The sequence below is a fragment of the Pristis pectinata genome, chromosome 2 (genome assembly GCF_009764475.1).
Source record: "Pristis pectinata isolate sPriPec2 chromosome 2, sPriPec2.1.pri, whole genome shotgun sequence".
In the NCBI taxonomy this organism is placed as follows: domain Eukaryota; kingdom Metazoa; phylum Chordata; class Chondrichthyes; order Rhinopristiformes; family Pristidae; genus Pristis; species Pristis pectinata.
In genome coordinates, this window is record NC_067406.1 from 29239517 (window position 1) to 29259747 (window position 20231).

The following is a 20231-nucleotide window of genomic DNA, read 5'->3' on the forward strand; positions in this document are numbered from 1 at the left end:
GTTAGTGAGAGGCACAGAGGTGAGGCACAAACTGTACTTGGCAGTGAAGTTCATCGTACTTTTATAGGGATGACATCCAGACTTTGATAGAGAGAGCAACTCTCTTCACCACTTGGAGGTCACTACGGAGAACACTTGCAATGACTTCACTTCAGGCAGATAGTCGAAGATTCTCTGTAGTTACCACAATTGGATTTGTTTCCTACTGATTGCTTCTGGAACATGGGTGACCTGCAGCAACATTCGAAGCAATGGTAGTACCTCTCCAATGCGGACTTCACAAAATCTAGTGGCAAGATAAGTGGAACCAACGTCAGTGTTCTCTCCCTGATCATGATCCCCATCATCAAGACACTAATTCCATTCAGCCAGCTCCAAGGGGGAGACCACATTGTTTGCATTCTGACACCAGACTCTCATAACACCAGTGTTCTGTAAAAGCATGAAATTATCGGGAGGTCAGAGGAAGCGATTCAAGTGATTCTCAAAGTCTCCGTAAAATAGTGTAAAATCCACCATCTCATGGCAATTTCTTGCCATGACCACTCAGAATGGAAAAGGAGAATTCAGAATGAAACTGAGAACCTAAAGTCTCGTGGCTGGAAGCACTGAGAAGCCCACTGAAAATAGCAGAAGGAATGGATTGCCTCCAACATTACACATCCATCCTGTCAAGCAACTTCTATCCCACTTGTAATAGGATCCATGGGTCCCACCTAGGTGGCTGATGAAGCCAAAGAGCCCATAGAACTGGAGCAGAAGTAAGTTATCATCAATCTCAAGAGACTGCCTATGAGATGAGAACTAGGAAAAACTAAAGTTAGATCCTTGGGGAAATCAGAGGCTCAAGCTATTAGTGTAGAAAGAAAAGCCTTTCCTGGCTACTCCATGGCTTGATTCCCCTGTATAGCAATCTATCTACTCGCTTTGTGATGCTCCATATATGCATTCTCTACACCTCTTGTGCACTTATAATACTTCTCTCCTTTGCATCTTCTTTCAAGTCACAATTTCTTTTGTTTTCTTATATATGTTGCCCAAAGCCAGGGAATGTTCTTGTTTTTCTTTGCACTGCCTACTCAACTTAAACTTTGTTCTTGTATCTTGGTGACCAAAATTACATAACATTTCAAAATGATTATTGACCAGACAATTAGTCAGAATCAGTGTTACCATCAACAACTTATTCTACACACTAGCAATTTCTGGTGTGATGCTATCAGTAATAGTAAGGGTCTCTGCACAAACTACCACAATAGTCTTGTATCCTCCTCAGATTCTCATCATAATTTCGTCAAGAATTTACTGCTTCCTGTTTTTATTTAAATCTATTTCCAAGTTTCATTTTGAAATCAGATTGCTTTGAGCTTATCTAGCATTCTTTAATATGGATTTATCCTGCTAACTCCTGCTGAGAAGGATAATAAAACAGAATTACTATCATAGAACTCTATTTGTAAACTGAAAACCTATAAGAATGTGGAGGCCCTTCAAGGTCACACTTAAAACAAAGTGTTCTAAGGATGTGGAAATTGTTGGTAAGGCTGGTACTAATTAGTCTGTGAAGGTGACAGCACAGCTGGGGGCAGTTAAAAGCCAACCACATGTAGAACCAGAGTCACACATAGGCCAGGTTGGATAAGCATGGTAGGATTCCTTCCCTAAAGAATGTTAATAAACCAGGTGGGTTTTTTATGACTGCCTTGTTGGGATTTGGATTCACATTCTCTGGATTATCTGTCTAGTCTCTCAGAACATTAACTATGTTAGCATAGGCTCTCCTACCAACATTCAGTATCTTGTCTCGTACACAATGAATTAATCACTTGGCAAGATAACTGGGAGCTGGCACGAATATGGAACATCTAAACATAAGGTAGTTTCTAGTGAAGAAGGGAGAAAATTAAAAATAAAAGATTTCCACTCAATTCCCCTGCATTATTTCTTGATTCATGCCTTCACCATTGGATAGGAGGATGGGATGGTTTAGCATTTTGCGTATCTACCTTAAACAAACATGCAATTCAATTTCTACACAGTTCCTATTGGCCAGTCTGATCTATAACTGGTGAAATTTGCACAATTAGGTTATTTCTGAATGACCTTTAAGGATATTGTTTGGTCAACATTAAAAAGTGAAGAGAAAAACAACTAAATGAGTTAACAACTTCTCTCTTGTTCAACAACCCTTCCTACCATAACTGATATCAGGAACTCACTGTGCAAAAATATTCTCAGGCAATTTACTTTGCTTAACCCTAAGAATTAAATCAGACTTTACTTATTCCACCCACTCTGGTGATAATGGAAATGCAATGGCAGCTACTGAAACATACATTCTTCCTGCAAAACTGGAATAGGTTAGATTCGTGACAGACAAAAGCAGAAGCCTGCATATATTATACAGATTTATATTTTAAGAAAGGATGAGCATCTGTTCAAGGGTGCAATACGCTTTCAGCCATCTGTTATTTGCTGTTATGCAACATTCACTATATAGAAAGCATCCCACCATAAAACACAAAATAACCAACTCAGTAAAACTATGTATGTATAAAGAGGATGATGTATGTATTTTGATGATGTTCCTGAATAATTGAAAAATCATCAATGCCTGGTCTCAAATGAAGTAGTTAGACTTGTTCTCGTGCATACTGTGCAATGAAGATATCCTGTCAATGAAAGATGAGTCTTCTGATAACTAGCCAGCTGACTGCACAAATTTTCCTTTAGGCAAACTGTAGAACAGTGCTCCATGATGCGTTGGCATATCCATACCAGCAAGGAAATCATTAGTTTAGGAACTATAGCTTTAGAAGTGTTATGCACCAAGTTTATTTTTTTTTAAACTCAAAATACCTTGATATACTGCTGCTGTGTAGTTAAACCTCTCCTAGTTTTCTGATTATATCTAGGAACCTCGATCATCTATACTTGAAATTCATACATGCTTCATTTTGAGTGTGCAGTATTCTCCAGAACTTTAGTTTCTGATCAGAGTATTGGGACGATACATGACAAATTCTGATTAAGAAATGCTGAAGTGATAAATTTTCTCCCCTCTATAAGATGCTAAACTTAAGTTGAATTTCATACATCACTTACTTTTGTAACCAGTCTTGCTATGTGAAAAGAAAGATGATAATTCCTCAGTGTACTGACTACAGCCAATTTTAATGTATTTATATACCTTGGATTATCTGTTCAATGCTATAATCCAAGAGGCAGAATTAAAGATGAAGAAATACTTAACAGATAGACTAAGAGATGCATCAACAAGACAACTAAAAATTGCAAATCATTACTTGAAGGCTTACTAGAGTTTGAAAGGATACAATAAAGGGATACTGAAAAATGGCTAAAGAAATGAGATAACAATCCAAACGACAAACTCAAGCTCCACCCCCCCCCACCCCAAAGAGACAAAGGAAATTTTGTAAACATTTGTAAAAATTTAGGATTTCTGAAATACAGTCCTGAATAAATAGCCTTTTCATTCCAGAAATTAAATGATAAAGGAGGCACATATACAATATTTAACCCAGTGATTTTGTGTTAAAGTAGTGCCTGGAGCTCCCATGCTGCATTGTCCCTGTAGAGGCATTTTTTGTTTTAGCTACTTAAGGCTGATCACTCTATTCTTCCTATTATTAATCCACTCTGCTTCTCAAGATACCAGATTAACTGTGTTGCAATGTTTCACCTAATGAGACACTTCATTATATTTTACCATGGAAGATTTCCTTGCCATTATCCACACTGGCAAATTCTCCAGCAGGAGTCGCTGGGTAATAATCAGCAGTAGGAATATCTTGGCCAATATTCTGACCTTTTTAATTAGAGGTACTGAGGCAGAGTCTCAACTATAGCCAGCTGTTTTCCCATGTGAGATCAACTATAGATTAGAACTAGTCATTAATATTAACATTAGCAAGAGAAACTGGAGTGGGAGCAAGCCACATGGCTCCACAAGTTTGCTCTAACATTCAGTGAGACCATGGCACCACTTCATCCAATTCCCATAATCTTTCAATAAACACAAATGTTTCAATTTCCCTTCTTGCCTTTGATAAAGTATCACAGACATTCCCTCTTCTCTCCACCTCTCTTCCCCTTTGTAACTTCACCTTGATTTCAAACATCTGCATTTCTGATTAACCAAAAATATCAACTCTGTTTCTTTCCCTACTTGTGCTGCCTAATCTGCTAAATACTTATAGCATTTTGTTTTTGTTTAGGATTTCCAGCATGTACAATTTTTGCCACTCATATGCCATGAAGCCCTTAGTAACAAAAAAATATTCATCCTGGTTTTGAACATAATAGCTAAGCAATGTCATGTACCAGCAACAAAAGAAACACACCGAGCCATGTATAAGTGTTAAAAACTATTTTATTAATAACTACTTATGATAATAAGAAAAATAAAAGTAAAAATGTTAGAAGTAAAAATTTTAGATCTTAAACATTAACCCCAAAAACTAAACTTGAAGTGTGTGTGTGTAGCAAATTCCCAAACTCCAAGTCCAGGAATAGTCCTCAAAGTTCAGTTCAGCAAGCCGTAAGGTGAAACGTGAGCAAAGGCTTCTTCGACAACCACCGTTGACTAAAGAGGAAGCGTAGAAAGAAAACAGAGTAATTACGAAATCCAAATGTTCCACCATGGAACTCATACGACACCTCAATCATTGATGATCTCCATTCCTTTGTTCCGAAGTATCTGCCACCCCGAAAGGCATTCAAGACGTGGCCATCCACACAAATACCTGCTTCCTTCTACAGGTTAACAACAAAGTAGATTCCACTGGATCATTCCAAAAATCCATACGTGGATCGTAGTGACAGACTCAGTTATTGTTTTTCATCCATCGATACAGAGACCAGCAGACAGGTGTCTCTCTCCCTCTCTCTGACTGACTGCTCCAAAAACGTCATCACGTCCTCAGCTCCTGTTGTTGTCGTAATCACGCCACACACACTACTGTGCTATGTCTTAAAGGGACATTCTCCAATAGTAACCTAATCCGTAACAAATAGCAGACCAATTATAGCAAATTACAAGTTTTCATGATTTAAAGAGTCAAGAAAATATAATCCATCTCACTCCCATATTCAGCTCTTTATCCTGAAGTGATGACCTCTAGCTCTGGGCTCTTCAGCCAGGGGATATGCTCTCTCAGCATCTCCCATGAAAACAACTTCAAGAACATCCTGTGCTAGCTCTTGCTCAATGCAGTCAGGAGCCCCAAAATGCTGATGTTTAGTTGCTTAAGCTGCAATTATTCCTGGACTTCCGTGCAGTTAAATGCTGATATCCTGAATTTACTGATAGATTTGGAACACTGAATCTGTCAGCGCACTCATGGAGACCAGCAACACAGCTCAAAAGGTGGGCAATTACCTTTTCCAGACCATGCCAAAACGCACTTGGCACAGGACCTAAAATCCTATTAGTCTTATTGGAGATTGCAGGGCTTTTTATTTAGAGGCAAAAGGGAAGACTTTTTTTTGAGAAGCATTTCCATTTAGCTTTATGCACTGAAAATCAAATTCAGATGCTGGAAATCTGAAATAAAACAGATAATGCTGGAAACACTCAATAAGTCAGGCAGCCTCTGTGTTTCAGGTTAATGTTTCAGGTCTGAGACCCCTCCAGCCTTATGCACTTGTGTTTATATTTGAAAATACACATTTATTGATTATTTAGTTCAGGTTTTCAGAGACACTTGAAAACAATTAAAAAGCACTTACAGCTTTCACAGCTGATAAAGGTTGGAGTATGGCTTTGCAGTCAGGACCTTCTCACTGCATTGTCAGAGGCCTGACTGAGGCTCAGACAACACATCTGGGGTACAGGATGTTTCACGACAACAAGATTGGCCCTCTACATCTGGACCAGGTTAAGCAGTGGTACAGAAAGACTGCTGTTGGCAATTTCAGACACAGGGACTAGGTCAGCAAAGACTAGCCCAATGTATTTCAGTGAGATCACCTCTCATTCTTCTTATGTCTAGAGGATGGAAATCCATACCTATGAGAAAGTGCCCAGCTAGACTCAGTGCTTTGTAGCAAATGAAGTGGAGTGACGCACACAGATGTAGACACTTAAGGCTATAAATTGGTTAGCCCCTGAAAATGATCGCAGGGACTGTGATACACAATTAACCTGTGCCCATTGAGTGGAATACAGGCGGCATGCCAACTTCATACTGCCTACTAATTATAACAATTGCTATGTGCAGTCAATGCTTCCAGCATTGTTCGTTGGCTGTCTGTATCAGCTGGAGATCCAACATCATTAGTGACTTGCACAACTTAAAGCAAGTCTGCACAGCATAAAGCTGGCCTGGTCCTTTTAGAGGAAAGGAGCAACGTGACAGAAGCAAATGTTAATAGTTGTTCAGCAACTAAATCCGATCTGGAGAAGAGAGGCAAATGATACTATAGGAAGAAGCAGGACCCCAGCATCTTGGGTGCTTCACTGGAGACATTGGTGGAGGAGGCAGAAAGGAAGAGACCTGTCTTGAATCCTCAGGAAGGCAGGAGGCTCTGCAGACACACAAGAAAGCAGTGGGAACAGATGGCTGTGAAAGTTCACAGAAGTATAGCCCTGAGGGCCTGGATGCCGTCCCGGAAGAAGTTTAATGACCTCACATAAGTGGTCAAGGTCAATGAATTCATCTTCAAATGGCATATTCTACTACCAGTAGTCTTGACCACAGGTCAATTAACTATCCTCTCATCACTCACCTAACAACAATCTCCATCAATCATAACTAATACCTACATTACATGCTCCATCTCACCCTCACAAACAGCCCCATTGCAAGCCTTCCATTCATATTCCACTGTTTGTGTCTACTCCAATTAGTTAACCATACGTTTGCCAAAAAAGACTGCACAGCAGTCACTGACATACTTAACCTCTCCCCTGAATTACATGGTAACAGATAACTCCGGATGCAGTATGAGCCAACCAGAATAACAGAGGTACATTTCCATTATATGAGAGTTGTTGAAGTGCCATTGTTGAGGTTGTGGTCAGCAGTAGAGATAATAACGTCCAGGATAATTGTATCCATTTCTCTAATTCTCCTTTTTACGTTCCAGTTCTCTTTAATCCCGAAATTCTCCTGACTTGCAAGCTACAAATGTCAGCATACATCCCTTATGTCCCTCTTTCACCTCATCACATAATCTTTGCCTTTTCTATTTTCCATTTCAGGTACCCAAGTGTTATCCACAGACAGGCCATGCAACAAAAAGGCTGCAACCAGGAAGATATGTCATCAGTCCATTTAACATTTACATCTATCACCTCAGAAACTACCAGTGATCATAATTTAGAGATTAGCGTAGAAGCAGGAGAGCACACACGGAGATGCCAGGCACACAAGTGCAACAATGCAGCCGTAGCAGGGTGAAAGGAGAAACCGAGTGCTATCTTGCCAGATGGTAAGGTCCTTACCCAATTCTTCAGCAGAGGGTTCAGACAAAGACCTCAATGGGCCCGACTTCAGTAAAAGGTTGCTGAGTATATTCAATAAGATGCTTGATGCATTGAGAAATCCTTTGGAATGCCCAGAACCTTGGAGGAGTCAGCACCGACTTGGTGCAGAACATGGATTCCATTTCATCCAGCACACACACTGACCTCCAACGTCAACATAATTGTATACCCAAACAAGTTACAAGTTTGCAGATGACATGAAAATTGGTGGAGCTGTGGATAGTAAGGAAGGCTGTCAAAGGATGCAGCAGGATATAGATCGGTTAGAAATATGGGCAGAGAAATGGCAGATGGACCTTAATCTGGACAAGTGTGAGGTATTGGTCAAAGGTAAGAGGAAAGTATATCCATAGCTCCCTCAAAGTGGCATCAAAGTAGATAGGGTGGTAAAGAAAGTGCATGGAATACCTGCCTTTATCGGTCAGGAAAGTGAGTTTAAGAGTTGGCACGTCATGGGCTGCATTTAAAGTATGGTGTACAGTTCTGGTCGGTGCATTGCAGGAGAGATGTGGAGGCTTTGGAAAGAGTGCAAAAGAGGTTCTGGATTAGAGAGTACTAGTTATAAGAAGATGTTGGACAAACTTGGATTGTTTTCTCTGGAACATTGAAGGTTTAGGGGCGATCTGATAGAAGTATGTAAAAATGAGAGGCATAGATTGGATAGATAGTTAGTCTTTTTTCACCAGGATGGAAATGTCAAATGCTAGAGGGCATAGCTTTAAGATGAGAGGGGGCAAATTTAAAGGAGATTTAGGAGGCAAGTTTTTTTAGAAAAAAAGTGTAAGTGCCTGGAACACACTGCCAGGAGAGATGGTGGAAGCAGACATGATAGCAACATTTAAGAGACACTTAGGCAGACCCATGAACAGGCAGGGGATGGAGGAATACAGACCACATGCAGGCAGATGGGATTAGTTTATAAGGGCATCATGGTCAGCACAGACATCGTGGGCCAAAGGGCCTGCTGTACAAGGGTCCATGTACAAACATGGAGTGTTTATTAGCCAACACCAATTTCTACTACAGCACAACCAACTGCTAGTCAATATTTGATTGCTGAACTAGAAATGCAACATATCACATTGCTGCTTTGGGTTCAAAAGGAGTTGCAGGATGTCAGTCACAGCAGTCCACCAAGCTGCTTAAGAGCAAGTGGTAAAAAATTCTGCACCATTAATCAGGGCTGATATGGTCTTCAACTGAGAGCCCCCGCATCCACCTCCTCTTCCCTTGTTGAGAGAATTTGTCTTACTTTTACCTACGCTTGTTCTCCCAATCAAGTTCAATTCCAGAGGTCCATTCAGTCATTCACATCTGGAACCAACTCCTTTGTGCACAAGTTACTCAAAATGTTCTTCAGCACTTTCAAGACTACTCCTGTGGACAATTGGAGCTTTTAACAAAAGCACTTAAAATACATAGAACTGCAGCAACAACCAGAAGAAATAACCCCTGTTTGATTTATGATTTCTTTCAATTGTTCATAAGGGATTCTATTGAAGGGAAAGGACCTAAGAACTAACCGTGTGTTGTTCTAGCTAGTCATTTTATCAATTTGCTTTCCAAAGCACTTCTTCAGTGTGTGCTAGCAGACTGAAGCTCCTTAATCATAGGAAGCATAACAAAGGCCCTTCAGCCCACCAAATTGATGCCAACCATCATGCCCATCTATACCATAATCCCATTTGCCTGCATTAATTCCATATTTCCCTATGCTTCATTCATTCAAGTATCTTTCAAGATGCCTCCGAAATGTTGTTACTGTTCCTGCCTTCACCACCACCTCTGGCAACTCATTCCACATAAAAACTACTGTGTGAAAAATTCATCCCTCAGATCTCCTTTAAACCTCCTGCCACTCACCCTAAACTTACGCCTGATAGTTTTAGACATCCTTACCATAAGAAGGGTACTGCACCATACATTGGTGCTTGGGAGTTTCACCTTGCAGGAGTCAGGATTTGAAGCAGAAGATTTGAAAAATTGCTAGTGCTCATGCAGGAGTCTAAAGAGGCACATTTGCACATTGTTAATAGTTGATTGGCTCATTGGCTAGTTAACAGCAGCCAATAAAAAGAAGTAAGGGTCAAGCAGAGTGGCTATTGTGTGAGTGGGGCAGGGCTGAGGCTTAGGAGTTGGTGACTTGGAGGAAGAGCAGAAAATTTGAAAAGAAGTTTCACTTGCTGGAATTTAAGAGGTAAGTCAGCTAATTGTTAGTTAAAAGGTGATTGGCTCATTAGCTGATGATTAGCAGCTAATAAAAAGTTACGGTCAAGCAAAGTAGCCATTTTGGAGCAGCTATTTTGAGAGTGAATACCAGGCTTCAGTGAGGAAGGTGAGCAACACTAGGATAAGGTGAGAGTAGGTTCTTATTAATTTTTTGTATCTTTACTTTCCTTCAAAACTTTTTAGTCATGATAGGTGAGCTCAGACCTGTGTCATGCTCCTCCTATGTAATGTGGGAACTCAGGAAGGCTGCTAGTGTCCCTGATAACTGTGGGCAGGAAGTGTGTCCAGCTGCAGCTCCTAACAGACTGCATGATGGCACTAGAGCTGCATATGGATTTGCATTGGAGCATCTACGATGCCAAGAATGTTGTGGCTAGCATGTTTAGTGAGTTGGTCATACTGCAGTTTGGTATTGGTTTATTATTGTCACTTGTACTGAGGTACAGTGAAAAGCTTTTTTTGCAAACTGATTATACAAGTCAATTCATCACACAGTACAATTATGTTGAGTTAGTACAGTTTGAAGGTCTAGGGAATGGGTGACCAACAGGCAGAGCAGTAGCTGGAAGGTAACACAGAAATCACCTGTGGTCATCTCCCCCAAAACAGATATACTGGTGGGGGAGATGGCTCATCAGGGGAAGGGAGCAGTAGCCAGGATCATGGCACCATGAGTGGCTCTGCTGTACAAGAGGGCAGGAAAAGAGTGGTAGAGCTATGGGATTCCATGATAAGGGGAATAGACAGGAGCTTCAGTGGCTGCAAATAGGACTCCTGGTTGGTGCCTTGCCTCCTAGGTGCAAGGGTCAGGGATGTCTGAGTGGCTGCAGGGCATTCTGGAAGGGGAGGGTGAACAGCCAGTTGCTGTGGTGCATGTAGATACCAATGACAGAACATAGAAAAACTACAGCATAATTCAGGCCCTTCAGCCCACAAAGCTGTCGAACATGTCCCTACCCTAGAAATTACTAGGCTTACCTACAGCCCTCTATTTTACTCAGCTCCATGTACCTATCTAGCAATCTCTTGAAAGACCCTATCGTATCCACCTCCACCACCGTTTCTGGCAGCCCATTCCACGCACTCACCACTGAGTAAAAAAACTTACCCTGACATCTCCTCTGTACCTGTTCCCCAGCACCTTAAACCTATGTCCTCTTGTGGCCACCAATTCAGCCCTGGGGAAAAGCCTCTGACTATCTATCATATCAATACCTCTCATCTTGTATACCTCTATCAGGTCCCCCCCATCCTCTGTCACTCCAAGGAGAAAAGGCCGAGTTCCCTCAGCCTGCTTTCATAAGGCATGCTCTGCATTTCAGGCAACATCCTTGTAAATCTCTTCTGCACCCTCTATGGCTTCCACATCTTTCCTGTAGTGAGGTGACCAGAACTGAGCACAGTACTCCAAGTGGGGTCTGACCAGGGACCTATATAGCTGCAACAATACCTCATGGCTCCTAAATTCAATTCCATGACTGATGAAGGACAATACACCATATGCTGCCTTAACCAGAGTCAACCTGCGCAGCTGCTTTGAGCGTCCTATGGACTCGGACTCCAAGATCCCTCTGATCCTCCACATTGCCAAGAGTCCGACCATTAAGACTATACTCGGTCAACATATTTGACCTACCAAAATGAACCACTTCACACTTAGCTGGGTTGAACTGCATCTGCCACTTCTCAGCCCAACTCTGCATCTTATCTATGTCCCTCTGTAACTTCTGACAGCCCTCCAAACTATCCACAACACCCCCAACCTGTGTGTCATCTGCAAACTTACTAACCCACCCCTCCACTTCCTCATCCAGGTTGTTTATAAAAATCAGAGTAAGGGTCCCAGTACAGATCCCTGAGGTACACCACTGGTCACTGACCTCTACTCAGAATATGACCCTTCAACAACCACTCTTTGCCTTCTGTGGGCCAGCCAGTTCTGGATCCACACTGCAATGTCCCCTTGGATCCCATGTCTCCTCACCTTCTCCATACCCCTCACATGGGGTACCTGATATAGGAAAAAAGCAGGAGGTACTACAAGCTGAATTTTAGGAGAGAGATTTAAAGAGTAGCACCTCAAAGGTAATAATAGGGTTACTGCCTGTGCCATGTGCTAGTCAGAGTAGAAATAGCAGCATAGTTAGGATGAATATGTGGCTTCAGCAGCAGAGCAAGAGGGAGGGTTTTCAGATTCCTAGGGCATTGGAACTGGTTCTGGGGGAGGTGAGACCAGTAGAAACTAGATGGTCTACACCTGGGAAGGACTGGGATCAATATCCAAGGGGGGTTGTTTCATAGTGCTGTTGAGGGTTTAAACTAATATGGCAGGGGGGATGGTAATCCATGCAGAAAGGCAGAGGGAAGCAAGAGACCAGAGCAAAAGTTTGAAAAGAGAAAAGTAAGAGTGGAGTACAGAAGTCAAATGCGAAGGACACAAAGGTTACTAAATTCTAAATGGACAATGAGTGTAAGGGCACATGATCTTGAATGCCTGTAGTATTTGAAACAAGGTCAGTGAACTTGTGGCACAAATCAGTACAAAGGGGTATGATTCAATGGCTATTACAGAAACATGGTTGCAGGGTGGAGATGAGTGGGAATTAAATATCCAAGGGTATCAGGTAATAGGGAAGGATAGGCAGGAACATAAGGGAGGTGGGGTAGTGCTCTTAATTAAGAATGAGATCAGTGATAGATGATATAAGAATCAAGGAGCAGAATGTTGAGTCCATCTGGGTAGAGATTAAGACCAGTAAAAAAAAAGGGGGGGGGGGGGGGGTTGGAAATCACTGGTGGGAGTTGGTTTATTGCCTGTGCCACTGGCCACTGTAATGTTATTTGGCAGCCTCTTGACAAGAAATATTTGATGTATGTAGGAACGGAATGGCAGTTGTCATGGGAGACTTTAAATTGCACATTGGGCAAATCAAGCTGAGTCAAGGCAGTCTTGAGAAGGACTTCATAGAATGCATCTGTAATAGCTTTCTTGAACAGTATGTTACTGAACCTACAAGGGAAAATGCTATCTTAGATCTGGTCCTATGCAATGAGACGGGTAAAGTTAACAATCTTGTAGTTGGGGATTGTCTTGGAAAGAGTGACCATAGTATGATTTGAATTTCTCATACAAATGGTGTAATAGTTCTATCTATAACCAGTGTATTATGCCTAAACAAGGGAGACTAACAGGATGAGGGAGGAGTTGGCTGGTGTAGACTGGGTACACAGGCTATATAGAGAGACAGTCGAGGAACAGCAGAGGAATTTGATTTTTCAGTGCTCAACAAAGGTATACTTCCAGTTAAAAGCAAGGACAGTAAGGCTCGTGAGAGCCAGCCTTGAATAATTAAGGAAATAAAGGAAGACATCAAGCTAAAGCTCATGCATACAAAGTCGCCAAGAGTAGTGGGAAACTGGAAAATTGGGAAAACTTTAAAAAGCAAAGAATCCTTAAGCAAGCAATAAGGAAAGGGAAGATAGATTATGAAAGTAAACAAGCACAAAATAAAAACATAGTAAAAGTCTTTATAGTTGTATAAAAGTGGAAAAGGGTGGCTAAAGTGAATGTAGGTCCCTTGGAAGATGTAAAGGGGGAATTAATATTGGATAATGTGGAAATGGCTGAGGCCTTGAATTTTGTCAGTCCTCATGGTGGAGGACATGTCTAACATGCCAAATAAGTTATAAATGTGGGAGGTGAGGAGCTCGATACAATTGCTGTCACTAAAGAGGTGGTGATGAGCAAACCAGTGGGCCTAAAGGTAGGTAAGTTCCCCTGGTCCTGATGGGATGCATCCCAGGGTACTGAAAGAAATGGTGTAAGTTATATTAGAGGCATTTGTGATTAATTTACCAAAATTCCCTGGACTCTGGGCAGGTCCCAGCAGATTGTAAGACAGTGAACATCACAGCATCATCTTAAAAAGTGATGTAGGGAAAAGACGGGTAACTATAGGCCAGTTAGCTTAGTGCCTGTAGTTGGGGGAAAATGCTTGATGCTATCATTAAGAAAGAGACATCTGGATAGAAGTGGTTCCATCAGGCAGACACAGCATGGATTGAGGAAGGGCAGGTCCTGTTGGACAAATGTACTGGAGTTCTTTGAGGATATAAATGAGTACACTGGATAGAGGGAACAAGTGGATGTTGTAGACTTGGATTTCCAGAAAGCATTTGATAAGATGCTGCATGAGACTCTCCTATAAGATAAGGATGCATGGAGTTAGGGGTAAGGTATTAGCATGAATAGAGGATTGGTTAACCAATGAAAGGCAGTGAGTTTGGATAAATGGGTGTTTCTCTGGTTGGCAATCAGTAGTAAGTGGGCTGCTGCTGCAGGAGTCAGTGCTGGGCCTGCATCTGTTCACTATATAATTATACATTAACGATTTGGAAGAGGGGACTGAGTGTAGCATATCTAAGTTTGCTGATGACACTAAATTGAGTGGAAAAGCAAATTGTGCAGAGGATGTGGAGAGTCTGCAGAGATATAGATAGGTGAAGTGAGTGGGCAAGGGCCTGGCAGATGGAGTACAATGTTGGTAAATGTGAGGTCATCCACCTTGGAAGGAAGAATAGATCAGATTATTTAAATGGTGAAAGACTGCAGCATACTGTTGTGCAGAGGGACCTGAGTGCTGGTGCATGAATTGCAAAAGGTTGGCTTGCAGGTGCAGCGAATCAAGAAGGCAAATGGAATGTTGGCTTACATTGCTGGAGGGATTGAATTTAAGAGCAGGAAGGTTGTGCTGCAACTGTATAGGGTACTGGTGAGGCTGCACCTGGAGAACTGCAGTTCTGGTCTCCTTACTTTAGGATAAACTGGCTTTGGAGGTGATGCAGAGGAGGTTTGTCAGGTTGATTCTGGAGATGGGGGGCAGGGGGCCTCCCTAATGAGGAGAGAGTGAGTTGCCTGGGGCCATACTCTGGAATTCAGAAGAATGAGGGGATCTTATAGAAACATAGCATTATGAAAGGGATAGATAAGATAGAGGGAGGAAGGTTGTTTCCACTAGTAGGTGAGACTAGAACTAGGGGACATGGCCTCAAGATTTGGGGGAATAGATTTAGGACATGAGGATAAACTGCCTGCCTGCCCCCCCCCTACCCGAGAGTAATGAATCTGTGGCATTCTCTGCCCATGGAAGCTGTAGAGGCTACCTCATTAAATATATTTAAAACCGATTTTTGCATAGTCAGGGAATTGAGGGTTATGAGGGGTGGCACAGTAGCGTAGCAGTTAACACAACGCTATTACAGCGCCAGTGATCAGGGTTCGATTCCTGTTGCTGTCTGTAAGGAGTTTGTACGTTCTCCCGTGTCTGTGTGGGTTTCCTCCCACATTCCAAAAGACACATGGGTAGGTTAATTTGGGTTTAAAATGGGCAGCACGGACTTGTTGGGCCGGAAGGGCCTGTTACCATGCTGTAAATAAAATTTTTAAAAAAAATTGAGGTGATTGGGGGAAAAGGCAGGTAGGTGGATTTGAGTCCACGGCCAGATCAGCCATGATCCTATTGAATGGCAGAGCAGGCTTGATAGGCCAAATGGCCTACTCCTATTTCTTATGAAACACTCTAGCTATCTCCCCTATCTATGCCCCTCAATTTTTTGTACCTCTATCACACCACCTCTCAGCCTCCCTTGCTAGTCTATCCAATCTATCCTGATAACTCAAGCCCTCCTATCCAGATGACATCCTTGTGAATCTTTTCACTAGCCTCCCTAACTTATTCACATCCTTCCTAGATGACCAGAGCTGCATAAATACTACACATGCTGTCCCACTCCTGTGAACAATTTTTTTTAAAAAAACTATGTTCCAATAACTCACTTCCACAGCTAAAGCATCTTGCATCAACAATTCTGGCAAGTTTATGGAATAGCCAATGGTGGTTTATTTTGACAGATTTGACCATTGCTGATAATGTTAATTGACAGCTATGTTCCCCAAAAACAGCAAATTAGGAACCAATAAAACTGTGGTCTTTAGGGAGACACACTGCAGATGCTGGAATCTAGAGCAGAAAAAAAAACTGCTGGAGGAACTCAGTAGGTCAGGCAGCATCTGTGGAGGGAAAGATGAAAGGTCTCAGCCTGAAATATTGACTGCCCATTTCCCATTGAATTCCTCCAGCAGCTGCTTCTGTGGTCTTTTAGGGTTTGTTCTGAAGGCAGAGGAAGATGGGGATGGAGCGGAGAGAGTTTGAAAATTCAAACACGTAATTTCTTGACAAGCTGAGTGATACTCCCAACGACTTGAGCAGATGTTCTTCAGAGATAGTGTCTACTAATCTAAATTCTGTGAATTTGTAAACAATAGTCACAACTAACCTCTAGAATTTTCTTTTAACATTTGTCTTCATCTCTTACGTTTACAATAAGAACATAAAAACCTAAGAAATAGGAGCAGGAGTAGGCCATCTGGTTCATCAGGCCTGCTCAGCCATTCAATGAGATCTTGGCTGATCTGGCTGTGGACTCAGTTCCACTTACCTGCCTTTTCCCTATAACCCTTAATTCCCTGACTATGCAAAAATCTAAGTGTCTTAAATGCATTTAATGAGGTAGCCTCTCCTTCCCTGGGCAGAGAATTCCACAGATGCACTACTCTGGGAAGAGCAGTTCCTCATCTCCATCCTAAATCTACTCCCCCAAATCTTGAGGCTTGGTTCTAGTCTTGCCTACCAGTGGAAACAACTTTCCTGCCTCTATCTTCTAATTTTCATAATTTTGCATTTCTATAAGATCCCCTCTCATTCTTCTAAATTCTAGCGAGTATAGTCCCAGGTGACTATCTCTCCCCAGGCTAAACGCCTCATCTCCAGAATCAACCTGGTGAACCTCCTCTGCACCACCTCCAAAGCCAATACATCTTTTCTCAAGTCAGGAGACCAGAACTGCACACAGTACACCAGGTGCAGCCTCACCAATACCCTGTACAGTTGCAGCATAACACCCTTGTTCTTAGATTCAATCCCTCTGGGAATGAAGGCCAACATTCCATCCAATGAATGATGATGATGATCCCCTGAAGCAGTTATATTTGATTTCTTTGGATAGTTTAGTCATTTATAGTTCATATCTGCCTTGTGTTTGAGTACTAAATCTGGTACCTCACTAAAATGGATAATCATGTCATTAAAACCTCATAACAATTATTTCAGCCATGTAGCATCCTATCTGAACCTGGCCCAGTCCTAATTTGAGGTTCAATTGAACAGATATTTGAGCATAAGTCTTGGAATGTAATGCAATGCAGGCTGAATCCAATTGTATTTTTTTTGTTGTTGCCCTAAAAACTCAACAGGACTTGAATTTGACATGAGACTGATTACTTGCAAAACCACCAGGAAAACAGATTTCTCAATGCTCTAACAATGTAATATTCCCATGTTTCTGCATATGTTTCAGCTATATAGGGCCTTTGGGCCTTGAGTTACAAACTTGAGTCAGAAAGCAATAATGATCCCAACTGGCATGGGACTTAATCTGCATTCAGATATACAAGACTTTACAGCTTTTAGATGATAAATATCTTTACTTTGATCACTCATTCAAAAATACCTAAAATGAAGTACACATTCTATCCCAATGAATTGCTTTAAGCTCCAGTCATAAAATTGGTAATAACTGCTAATCACTGAGTACTGTTTCTTCACAGAACATTGCAGAAGTACCACACCAGGCAAGATCATGGAAATATTTAAATATTCTAGAAAGTTTACAGCAAAAATTAGCTGCATAGTATAAAATGCAGTGCTCCAGACTATTATCAGTTATGCACATTTTAAGCAAACTAGCTTGTGCATCACTTCAATGACTTCTGTACAACTTGACTGAAGAAGCTGTCAAAAAAACTCTTATCTGGTTTTAAAAATTGAGAAATATCAGTAGTAGCTATTCAATTCAGTATTTTTCCTTTTAAATTGTTATTTATCAAATACAATTTAAAAACCCATACAGAGAGCATATGACTGCTTGACAAAACAGGCTGTATTTTACTTAACCAATGATCTGAAGTACATAACAAATTCCCAGAGTATTAATTGCAAGTAATGAAATAAATTACTGATGGCACTGAAGATTTTCCATGAAATTATTTTTAATTGATATAATAAGCTCCTTCTCAAACCTAGTTACCTCTAAAACACAATAAGACTCATTAATAAACTTCCACACAATCTCAACTGCTTGAAGCAACAGCAACAAGTGAAGCTTCTGACTATGCATAATATTAAGGCTCTCAGAACAATTTTTCCAGCACCACTTTTAGGTTTTTGGCCAAGGAGTTATTCTATGAGATGAAGTACATACCTATAATGCACATGCTTCCTTCGCAAAGTTCTCCAAAGCAGCATAGCTTTTTTTTTTACTTTCTCACTGGTAATGAGATACCACAGTTATTCCCTGGTTAAGGTGACACTACACCAACTTTCTGCTTATTTAGATCAATATTAAGTACTGAAATTATTACTTTATCATTACATGTAATCAACTTTCACCACACTGAGCCAATTACTGTACTTTCTGAGTGGTGAATGGGTTTCCTAATCTAAATTCTAATCACCCTGTCATTCACAACAGACTTAGTAATGCTTCACTAGCACAGTATTCACATGCAAAATACTCTAAATAGGCCAATTACAATCCATCTCCTGTTCTTCAGTTAACCCGCTGAGAACTGAAGGACTATTGCAGCAGCCAGACGCTAAATAATATAAAAAGAGAGGAGCTCTTTTGTAAATTAGTGAACATGTCTGTACGCCTGAATTTCTTTCAGAGTGTGACATAGCAACGCCTCCTGTCTCAGTCGAAAGAGACGGAGGACACACCAAAGAGAGCAAGGCAGACAACTCCTGTAAAGCAGAAAATAAATCAGTTCACAAACACATTCTGTTGATGGCTCAACTTCTACTTGCAATGAAAAGAAATAATAAATTACAAAGCTTTTTTAATTGTGCTTTTCTTTCGAGAAAGAGGGATAAAATCTAAGCAATAGATAGCAAATTTCAGTAACAATCATGTTGTATCTAGCTTGGTTGAAATGAAATAAGTGAGGTTTATTCCTCAAATTAAAACTGAAAATATTCAGTTTGCATTACCATATGTTTAGGATAACAATCCATTTTATTTGTAATAGGTACCATTTAGATTAACAAAAAAATGTAAATTGCTGTCTTCCCTCTTTCATAAATATATTACAGGTACCACTTAACAAAAGTGCTTACAAGGAGTTGAGTTTCCTACAATTTCATGTCACTTCAGTCAGCTAATCACCTTCTGTTTTCCTTGTGTGTTTCTATGTGTGTGCTTGTGTATGAGAGACAGTATGAGAGAGAATGAAAGATAACCATGCATTTCCTTCAACTTCTTTGTTCTTTGTGTTTATCGTCTGTAAATCTTCTGCTTTCCATGAACATATGGAGTTAGGCCACAGATCAGCCATGATTCCTTTGAATTGCAGAACTGGCTTGAGGTACTAAGTAGTTTCCTTCTGTTTCCACTTTACAGACAGAAGTAGACCATTCAGCCCATTGAACTGTTTGACCATTCAAGTAAACTATGGCTGGTCTATTACTCAATGTTATAGACCAGCCTTTGTCTCATAGCTTTTAATATCCTCATGCAGCAAAAATATCAATCTGAGTCTTAAAGTTCAACTTCCACAGTATCCACAACCATCAATATGTAGAAAAAAGTGACAACTTCACTCCTTAAACTGAAGTATATCCAACATATTCTACTTCTGTTGCACAGCTACCTTGCTACACTGTTACCTTACATTGCAAAGCCCTAACTTCAGCTGAGTTATCTGCTGACAGTGAACAACCAACAGTCCAGTGTACTTTTGCTTAACATGAAAGATGTAAACTAGCTTTGATACAATCTTAAATGTTCCAATGGCTGTAGTTTAAAAAAAATCAATAAGGGAACGATGAGTATAAAAGAATGAGGATCAATTCTAATTAAATTGTTTGAGGACTAATGGAATTTATTGGATTGATAGAAGCAAATTCTTCTAGTGGGAGATCACCAATCTTATAACTAGCACAGCAGGTAGGTGAGGTGGCCTCTGATATACGGGAAATGCTGCACTGTCTGGGATCTTGCTGTGAATCTTTGTCAGAAGGCTAAATAGTGCAGTGAGAACACATAGAGGACATTGGTCGTTTAGATGTTGAGTATATGGCCCATCATTTCACATCTGCTTTAGTGAACAAATCAACAATGCCTTGGAGTTTGGCCTTTGAGCATACTGCAGATCAGCCACTGAGGATTCGGATGACCTTGGATATGGAGTGTAGTCCCACAGGTTTTGGGGTTTCCAATTAGTTCTGAAGATCAGTTTCACTCCCACAAGAAGTTTACTGGAGGCGAGGCTCTACATTGTAGCCAAAATGACTGAGAAGTGTAGGGGCAGTGATGCAACCTTGTTTGAGCACTGTCTTCATTGAGATTCGTTCTGCAGTAGATCAGTTGATTAATA

At 40.9% G+C, this 20231-nt stretch overlaps 1 protein-coding gene across 8 annotated transcripts in view; it reads right to left on the reverse strand.

The window, feature by feature from the left end:
• The window catches only part of LOC127567561 (transcription factor 4-like), a 470428-nt gene that overhangs the window by 187662 nt on the left and 262535 nt on the right, over positions 1-20231 (reverse strand). The window contains exon 1 of one of the 8 annotated variants that reach the window (XM_052010599.1): positions 18059-18203. The exons of the other annotated variants lie outside the window; for them this stretch is intronic. The gene's annotated coding sequence lies outside the window, so the exon portion shown is untranslated. Of the gene's footprint in view, positions 1-18058; positions 18204-20231 lie in introns of those variants that run through there. 8 annotated transcript variants of the gene reach the window in all.